Raw genomic sequence first — 10973 nt, forward strand, 5'->3', positions numbered from 1 at the left:
CTTTTCATATTCCAATTGAAGTCATTTTACCATATGACATCCTTGCTTCCATTCTTTTAGTGACCTATTCATCCAGCCTCTGTGTTTGGCCTCAAAGACATGTCATAGTTAATTCCACAGGAAGCACATCTGTGAAACATAATACCAAGCAGAAGCATGATACTATCCCACAAATGATAAACTCTTTCGCATGGACGAGGAAGCTACTGCATAGGAAAGCAATGAAGGTTAAAAGACGATACATGTAGTAAACTTTTTGAAAGTTCATCACTCAACGTTTTAGTTGCCTCTATATATGCTCTATCAGCTCTTAAAGAACAAGACCAAATATATTCTTGGAAAAACAAAACAAATTAAGCTACAAGTACATCTGTTTCTACTGTATGATTTCGAGAAAATTCACATTGAATGCTTTGATTATGAGTTCACCTTGACCAAAGGAAGTTCTTGGAATTTCTCCTGATTTGGCAAGCAACAATTACGAGCAATCTCTTTGTCTTTGACATAGTTTATTGATTGTTTTGACACAGCCGTCAAGTCAAAAATGACATTTTCAAAACAGTTAACGCAGAGGGCGAAACACATGCCACAGTGGTCAAAATTACACATTTTGTTTGCAAAAGGCAATACCTGTCCCAAAACATTTAAAATATTGAAATTGAAATTTTGCCTTCAAACAACAAAATTTTGACACTAGTGTATGAGCACCGCCAATCAATTATTATACAATGGGCAACAAAATACAAAACACAGCACTTGTGCGAATCAGTGCACCATTCCAGTTTATGACGGTATGTAGCTTAGATGCCATTGCCGTTTGTACCGTATTTTCCGGACTATAAGGCGCACCTAAAAAGCTAAAATGTTCTCAAAAGCCGGCAGTGCGCCTTATAGTCCGGTGCGCCTTATATATATATATATATATATATATATATATATATATATATATATATATATATATATATATATATATATATATATATATGGATCAATTTATGAATTTATTGATCCATACTGGTTGTACACAGTGCTCTGCCAAAATTTTCAGTACGTTTTAGTATAACTAGTAAATTACAAGGTTGCATTGCTTACCACCATTACGGCAACCGTGGTCAGGGGGCGTCACTGAATAGCTGTTGTACCCGTGAGGCTATTTCATGTCAAAATAGGCTGCTCTGTTAATGTTTCGAGTAAATTTACGGATCGATATGGAAGGGAAACATAGGTAAGCAGTACCAAGGTGTTAGATCGAACTTTAGTCAGTTCCGATCATTTTTTAAGCCCCCGTTTGAGAAACGCGAATGTTTACACTTTGCTGAGGCTCATGGGAGTTTGCGGGTGGCTAATGCTAAAGTGATAGCTGCTATACGCACAAGGCTATTTCATGTCAAAATCGGCTGCTCTGTTAATGTTTCGAGTAAATTTACGGATCGATATGGAAGGGAAACATAGGTAAGCAGTACCAAGGTGTTAGATCGAACTTTGGTCAGTTCTGATCATTTTATAGGATAGTTTGAGAAACGCGATTGTTTACAGAGGGCTGATTGGTTATTGGCTAGTGGATGCATATCTCATCCCTAGTCAACCGCAGTTTGTTGCAGTATAGCTTCTATTTTATGCATCTTATAATCCGGTGCACCTTATGTATGGACAAAGTTTTAAAATGGGCCCTTCATTGAAGGTGCGCTTTATAATCCAGTGCGCCTTTTGGTCCGGAAAATACGGTAATCAGATTTGCCCTCTTGCAAAAAATGGATCAAGAATCAAATGTGCTTTGATGCAAATTACTTTTTTTCAGACTGAGGCTGACAAATGAAATATTAACATAGAGAATACATGGAAATAAAAATATAATCCAATACTGAGTGGGAAATTAGGAAAATAAAAAAAAAGTATTTTACAGTAAAGAACAATAATCTATAGTAGGCCTTTCACCTATACCTCCACCTCGCACACAGACTCCTCTTCCTCTGACCCCTCTACCTCTTACTCTACTGCTCATCTGCTTTAGACCTCCTCGATCCATGCTTGCAAAGAATTGAAACATTTTGTGAATAAGAGTCAGATAGGTGGTTATAAGTGATTGTATAGTGATCAGGGAGTTTCTAAGAGCTCGGAGCATAGCTCTGTTCGGTAACCACAGCCAAAACAATTGAGTTTGGACTTCTTGAATGACATCTGTTTTCATTGTTTTGCCAGACGATGGGAAAACTGCGTCAATCCAATGAGAATGTGTGAACACATTTGCATGAGGTTTCTCCTGCTCTGCTGAGATGGTAATGATGAAGACAGAGAGGTTCCCAGTTTCTTCAAACAGGTCAAAGCATTAAATAAAAACTGTAATAGCTTTCGGTGGAAGTAAGTCACTCATGACAAAGTACATTGTGGCTACTGGCTCCTTTGGAATAATAAATACTTTAATAAATCTGCCAGACAGTTGAAGCATCTAGTTTTATTATGTGCGGTGTAATTAGTGGGGAAAAAAAATGCTGTTTTGTGTGTACACGTGTGTGTGCGCGTGTGCGCGCGTGTATGTGTGCGTGCGCGAGTGCTTGCGTGTGTGCGCGTGCGTCCGTGCGTGCGTGCGTGCGCGCGCGCGCCTGTACGTGTATGTGTGTGCGTGTGTGCTTGCGAGCATGCGTGCGTGCTTGTGTGTCTTTGCATGCCTGTGAGTACATGCGTGTGACCAACATATATTTATAATATGTTCTGCATTTCACTGTCAGTTGCAGAATGGCTTGAATGAGGATCATCTGCCCTCAGAGCAAGGTCACCTTTAGAGATACACTTAAATCAACTGCACTGTGTGCATGAAGGATTTACTGTTTGGGGTACATGCTGTCTGTCATATCATTTGTCTCTGCTGACATTTCTTTTACAGAGATGACTTGTTATTCAATAGATTAAACAAATGCAGATGATAACATAATTCATGTCCGGTCTGTATGCATCTTTGCACTGATGCTGATTGTTGTTGATACAACCTAAGGGTATTTGCTTGATGCTTCTTCTAACTTTCCAATAAATAGACCTCATTGAGCCTTTTTCTTCATTTGAAATATCAGGGTTTTGCCATTCTTTGTAAATGGGTTGGTTCATTGAACAGGAAGGGATATGCTTTATTTGCCACAAATGCAAAATTACATACAAGACACCAAATAAATCAATTAATATGGTACAAAACAACTCCCACTGTGTTGTCTTTATGCCTTGTACTCTGATGTTTAACCATGAGCTGTAATGAACTAAGTTAATAATGCATTTTCCCTCTGTTTCTCTCTCCTTAGTCCTTCATGCTATTTATGTCCATGAGTTAAGCAGGCTGTCACACAAGTTGGCACGACTGTCTCTTCTCTTTATTCATGGTGCTGCATTCTACAAAATTGCATTGGGGCAAATTTAGATTCTGGAATAGACCAAAAATCAGTTATGAACACATCCATATAAAAAGCCTGCCTAAATTTCATATTGGTTGCATTTATGACAGATGAAATTGCCCATTACATAAACCAAAACATGTAGTCTCGCTTCAGTTCGGCAACATTTTGGCACAGTTCCATGCACAGTCAGATGAAAAAATATAATCTGACTGTTTAGTGCTTTAAAACGACTTAGTAAGAGTCAACAGCCATGCTCAAGGTTGTGTGAGACTGAGCACAGCATTGCTTAGAGGTAAATGCTAATGTCAGCATGCAAATATGCAAAGATGTTTGGGTTAGGGTTAGGGTCCTCATAATATCCTTATATTTTAAGAGGAAAAAAGAGCATCAGAGATTTCTCCCTTGGGGTTGGCAGAGTGAGAGTGACACTAGATTGGAACAACATTGGTGATATTCTACGTCCTTCAGGATGCGCACTGTGAGGAAATGGAAGTTTTTTTAAACCAGAGGCTCTGGCCTATTTGTTAAGACTAACGTGACTTCTATCACACTCCAAACAGCATTCAGAAAACTCAGACTGTCTAGCAAGTTAAGTAACAGTGGGGGAGTGGGGAAACCTGTCATCTGGGTTGACATCAAAATTGTTCTTGATAAACGAATCTTGCATACATGCATTGTATAAACAATAGTAAATGAATATTCAGTCCCAAAGAGTGCCATAGTCCCATTGTGCCTATCTTTCTCTCAGTGCAGTAACATGATGCTGTATTACAGTGTACCTGTGTATGGACCAGGAACCATTTAAAGTTTGCATAAAAAAAAATCATGTTATTAGATTAAAAATATTTTAGTTATCTATTTTGAAGCATATGAAGAGTGTTTCCTATCCGTAAACAAGGCAAACACAACATTGTTTTGTATTGTTCAACCGTGGAGAATATAAAGCACTGGATAAATTTCTTTCGATGGCATTGCGACCACACACTCGCAGTACACACACACACACACACACACACACACACACACACACACACACACACACACGCACACACACACACGCGCATATGTGCGCGTGTGTGTGTGTGTGTGTGTGTGTGTGTGTGTGTGTGTGTGTGTACTGCGAGTGTGTGGTCAGAGAAAAGCGATCTTCTAATTGATAATTTATTCTTGATAATTTTATTAGTGTGCATGCTGCAAGTGACCTTGCAAAATTTGTGTAGCTGGATCAGAGTAGGTGCATAGAGTGGTAGGCAGCTGACAGCAAATGTTGTTTCACCATGCTTCTCTGTAATACCCAGAACCTAATGTCTAATTCATATTTTTCACATTAGGATGGCGAGGGTGGCTAGATGAACAGAAAGGGTATAGAGTACAGCCGTCTCCAATGTTCCTTGTTGTCTTTGACATGGCAGTCTGTCACTCTTCCTTGCCTCCATTCCTGCAACACTTCTCTCACTTCTTTCTCTATGGCCCTCCGTGACATGATCACTAAAATTGTGTCACTGAAACTCACAATCACTGATCACTCATTATTTTTGTAAAAATATTTTCCCCAAAAGAGTGTTTTTGCATTCAATGTTTTTAAAATTCATAATGGATGTAAATAAGTGTATAGTAAATTATAATAAATTAAATAAAATTAAAACAAATTATAATTTAACATTTATTTTTTCTGTCCCTCAGTTCACAGTTTTAAGAAAGCTAGGGGAACACATTTTGATAGAAGTCTTATTCAAAACCAGCAGCCTCTGCAATACGATGCATCAGCAAGACCACAGATTGCAAGTCAAGCAGCAATTTATTCTGCAAAGGTGAAAGCCGCTGTTATCAGGAACAACTTTTAGTATTCTCTCAAGTGACCAAGCAAGTGTAGAGTATTGCATTAGTTACACATGCTGTAGGCATTGCGCGTTAAGGAACTACATTTGCTAAGTTTGGCTGTGACAAAGAAGTGTCCCGTAAACTGCAGCTGACGAACGACCTGACACTGGCGCTGACTATTGAGACAGTCAGGCAGTGTGAGGGGGTAGCGTCTCAAATCAGCATGCATAGGGAAACTGCCGGGATAGTTTGTGAGGTCACAAATAAGTTCAACTGTCTTACCAAACAACGCGCTGAGCAAAGAGAGGGGAATAGAGAACAATGTGGTAAATGTGGGAAAGCAAAGCATATAAGGATACTTGCCCTGCTAGAAAATCCAAATGCAACTCATGCAGCAAAGTGGGACACTGGAGCAGAGTTTGCAGGAACAAAAGATCAGTGAGTGAGGTTACAGACTCAGAGCAAGAAAAACAACAACAACAGTAGCAGCAGCAGCAGCACCTGCAGCAGCAGGAGCAGTAGCAGCCCAACTTGGACGAACACCTTTACGCTGCTTTCGGCCACAACAGAGATTCCGCAAAGCAAGCAAAGGGGGTTTCTCCAAGGTCTGGGACTTCTCAGCTCTGAGTTCCAGATGACCTACCAATGGAGCCCACCCAAGTCCCCCCCTCTTCCCCTTCCTCCTTCTCACCTTCCCCCATGAGATGCCAAAAATAATTCTACAGATTACCATCCTACGAGCCGGAGACGTTGAACGGAACCCCGGACCAACGTAGCCCTGTGACGTCTGTAGAGGCCGCACAACGACAAAGGCACTGAAGTGCATCACCTGCTCGAAGTCAATCCATTAGAGCTGCAGCAGTATGTCCTGGAAGGAGACGGAGCAACAGCGAAAAGCTGGCACCTACCAATGTCCAATGTGCCGCCCGCAGCAATTGAGTACCAATCAGTGCTGCAAGGGTGGCAAAGGTTTCCACCTTTTCGACAGCAGGGTGGGCTGCCGGGTCTGCAGTGCCAATGCACACCTTGCCTGTGCAGGCTTGTCACGAATGGAGCAAGAAAAGCTGAGACAAGGCCAGAAGACATGGACCTGCTGCAACCCGCTGCCATTGAACAACGCCAAAACAAAATAGCCCGCCAGTTGAAGTCAATCAACCGGCTGCCAGAGAAGACGGGCTTAGTGGCGCCTGTCAACAATCCCACCCCAGATGTAGTGCGAACCATTTGTACAGAGTGCCGCAGAGTAATCAAAACGTCTTGTTCAAGAGCAACCTGTGTGAGATGTAATCCACGTCACTTAATCTGTACCCACCTACCTCGAAGAGAGTACAAGAGCATTCGAGATGGCTGCAGAGAGTGGTCCTGCTGTGACACAGCCCCACCTCCATCCTCAAACGCTCAACCCAGAGGCAATCATTCCTCAGATAGTAGACAATCAACGACCATCCAAAGCCAAGAGAGTGACCCAGTAGTCCAGACCCAGCAGGCAGGTGTCAAAGTGGATGAGGACCAAACTAGCCGATACAAAGAAGACCAACCAGTCCATGAGTACAAACCAACCGCTGCTAGGGGGAGCAAAGTGCTCAGCGGGTACCACTCGGATCTGGCAAGGGGCCCCAGAGACCGGTATGCTGCCCTTGCAGAACCCAATATCACTTCTGATGTACGATGAGGACCCGATTGCAAGCTGAGAAGACGAAGGAGCTGAAGAAATGGCGCTCCTACCACTTTACCAAAAAGCCGAAGACAGATGATGACGGGCAACAACCGAGTCCTGAATCAGACAACAAAACCCAACCCCTGATCCATATCCTTCAGTGGAGCTGCCCCTGTTAGAAGACCTCCTTGAAGCTACAGATGTGGACCTAGTGTGTATCCAAGAAACAAAACTGATGCCGAAAGACAACACCCCTGAGCTCTGTAACTTCAGGGCCATTCGACGAGACCGACCAGCGCAAGGGGATGCATGAGTGGGTGGTCTATTGATGTATGTGCGAAATCAACTTTCGTTCAACAAATACAAAGATTGGTGAAACGAGTGCCCTGGAGAAACTGACGATTGAGATACCAACTCCCCAATTGCAGACGGTTAACATTTCAAACTGGTAGCTACCTCCAGAGTTATCCAGCTACCTCCAAAGAACTGGCTTCTTCCAGACTGCTGTAGGCTTACAACATTCATCAAACCCTTTGGCCGCTTCAACTTCAAACGACTCCCGTTTGGAATTACAAGTACACCAGAGATCTTCCAGAGGAAAATGATGCAGACCCTTCAGGGCCTCAAAGTGGTTGCGGTCTCCATGAACGACAGCCGTAGAAGAATGTGTTTTAGACTTTGTGGCATACAGGCCACAGTGGAGGAGCATGATGACCACTTGGATAAAGTAATGCAACCCATCGAGACTGCTGGCTTGAAGTTTAATAACTTACTTACTTACTTGGGCCCATCGCTCCCCGTGGAGCATAGGCCACTGACGACTCTTCTCCATTTAACACGGTTTTGGGCAGTCCTTTCTGCCTCCCCCCAGCTGATTACAAGGCTCTTGAGTTCTGCCTCAGTGTCCTGTTTCCAGCTGTTTTTGGGCCGTCCTCTCCTGGACTGCATACCTTGTCGTGGTGGTGAGGCTTGAGTACTCCGATGACCCTGAGAGCTATACCGGAGAAGGTCTACCCCTGGTAGGTTCAACCAAACTGGACAGGTCAAGAGGTAGGAGGCAGACAAAGCGCAGTCTCTGGTCCTCCAGGTTGGGGGTTGGGCATGGGGCTAACATCCCCATCCCGTAAAAAAAAAAAAAAATTGTTACAGAAACACAGACGACAAAAACTCGAGAAGTTTAATAAGAAGAAGTGTAAAATCAAACAGAGCCAGCTGCGATTCCTTGGCCACCTCATGGACGGGTCTGTCATCTGACCTAATCCTGACAAGGTGGAAGCTATACGTTAGTTATCGCCACCAGCAGATATAAAAGAGCTAGAGAGTACTGGGAATGGTGAATTACCTGGGAAGGTACATTCCAAACCTTTCGACAGTGAGTCAAGCATTGCACGAGCTCCTGAGGAATGATGCCATGTGGACATGGAGTCACGTTCAACAAAGAACTTTTGAGAACATTAAACACTTGCTAACAACTGCATCGATACTTGTTTACTCCGATGTGAACAACCCAACTGCTGTTTCGGCTGATGCAAGTAGTTATGGACTGGGTGGTGTCCTACTCCAACTCCACGGGAGTCACTGGAAGCCAGTAGCATATTGCTCTCGAAGGCTTAGTGATGCAGAATCTTGCTACGCATAGATAGAGAAGGAAGTGTTGGCCGGTGTATGGGCATGCAAATAGTTTGACAGATACTATTTGACAGATATGACCTTAATGGACTGGAACAGTTTAAGCTGCTGACCGATCACAAGCCACTTGTGCCTCTCATCAATAATCGTAGCCGGGACAACATAAGCTAACGTTGCCAGCGTCTTCTCATGAGGCTCTTGAGATTCAACCCAATAGCTGGACATGCTCCCGGGAAAACCCTGATTGTTGCGGACACGTTGTCACACAACCCACTGTCCAACACGAGCTCAGTCGAAGAAACGCACAGTAATGTGGCCTGCGATGTGGCCAGTGTGGCGGAAGGGATCCCGGCATCCACAAGCTAGTTAGATGAAATTAGGGTAGCAAAAGCTGCCGACCCTGAACTCCTATGTTTTACGAGACTCAGAGAGAGGATAGCCAGTTTCTACAAAACTGCTCAAGTAAAAACAGTGCTCTCTGTACACAATGGCCTTGTTCTGAGAGGGTGCAGGATTGTCATACCAAGATTGTCATACCAAGATCAATGGGAGGTAAAGAACTTCAGAAAATCCACGAGGGACATCAGGATCTTACCAAATGTAGACAGAGAGCAGGTTCATCAGTATGGTGGCCTGGACCTTCATCAGAAATTAGCAGTCTTGTGTCATCATGGCAAGTTTTTCTACTAGATGAAAAGAACACAATAAAAGGAGCCACTCCTATCCACACCGCTTCCGGAGCGACCTTGGAAGAGAGTAGCTATGGACTTTTGTGAATTCAAACAAGTCTACCTTGTCATTTCAGATTACTACTCGAGATTCATCGAGATATTGCACCTGCCATCTACAAGTACACAAATGATCCAAAATCTGTTAACAGTTTTTGTTAGATTTGGCATTCCAAATGAAGTGGTAAGTGACAATGGTCCTCAGTTTACAAGTGCTGAGTTCCAGAAGTTTGCGACCTCATCACCCACAAGGCAGCGGACATGTAGAAAGAGCAGTGCAGATGGCGAAAAGGATCCTGAAACAGGAGGATCCTGTCATGGCACTCATGTGTTACATTCCACCACAAGCTATAGCCCAGCGAAGCTGCTGATGGGGAGTAAAATCAGAGCTACACTAGCAATTCTGGAGGTGAATCTCAAACCAAATTGGACAAGAAGGACAGCTGTGGAGGGAACAGACAAGAAAGAAAAGACTAAACAGGCACACTATTTCAATCGTTGTCATGAGGCCGGGACATTGCCTACTCTGCAACTGGGTGATCGAGTGTTTTCCAAACTAGATCACAAGAAGTTATGGTGTTTGCCACCGCCGGTCTCATGCAACACCTAGACCCTTTGTTATCCGGACCCCACATGGGACAGAGGTGAGGCGGAACCGCTGACACCTACAGCCGGGACCAGCCTATCCCTGTCCGTTCCAGCAGTGCCCGAGGAGTGCACGATGACAGACGACGACTCTATCAACACCAACGGTCGACAGTCTGGACCGACTGAACGGCCTTTGGTGGGGGGGGAAAACGGGGCAGTGGTGTTCCTGAGTTTGAGGCAGGGTCGGCTTCACCCTCCACTTCGGGATGTGCGGCGGATTCTTGATCCCCAGATTCCACCAGTGTTTTCCCTGCTCAGCTGGCAGGCGGTGAAAGCAGTCCGGGTCGACCCCAGAGACGGAAGCGAAAGCCACGACGGCTGGATGACTTTTTTTGTTGACCCTTGTCTTGTATTATTTGTTCATTGTAGTTGTGCGTGTGAGGGCGGGGCCAGGAGTGAGAAGTGACGTCATGAGGGTGGGTTGTGTGGGCTGGTTAGCTTGGCAATCAGTTGGTGTGTGGAGCGCGTGAGCATGAGTTGTGGCCACCAGCAACTCCTGTTTTTCTGTTGCCTTTTCTTGTTTAATAAAAGCGGCGATCAAAGCATGTGAACATCCTTGACGCACTGAGGGGCATAACAATATATAGCTTTGCTGACTTATTTTTGAGAGCGTACATAATGTCAAATATAATTGTAAAAAATAGTTATTTTCTTAACCTTAATCGCAGTAGGCTGAACAGAATCGTGGCTTCAAATGTCATTTCGATCAACTTCTCCTCTCTACGCACCCCCGCTTTGGCCACATATGGCAAACTTGCATAAACTTTGGTGACTTTACGACAGGGAATATCAACCACATGCGTCTCAATGTAATTCTGCCCAACAGGGCAGAATGAGTAAGTGTGTTTAAGCCAGATGGAGGAAGAAACAAATGGAAAGAACAGGAGGAAGATGTCAGGGCAACAGGATGAAAAGCTACGGGGACGCATACTGGTTCATTGGCGTGTGTTACATTAGTTCCACTTCGCTGGTCTTCTAATTTCAGATGCTATTCTGTTTAGGGAAACGCGAAAAAATGATTGGGTCGGTGGACTGTCAATCATCTGATGGGGTAGGCGGTTCTCTCTGCACGGTGCTGACAGCTTACGACTCCGCACTTCCACGAGCCCA

The sequence above is a fragment of the Syngnathus leptorhynchus genome, chromosome 5 (genome assembly GCF_054491065.1).
Source record: "Syngnathus leptorhynchus isolate UIUO chromosome 5, UIUO_Slep, whole genome shotgun sequence".
NCBI classification, from domain to species: Eukaryota; Metazoa; Chordata; class Actinopteri; order Syngnathiformes; family Syngnathidae; genus Syngnathus; species Syngnathus leptorhynchus.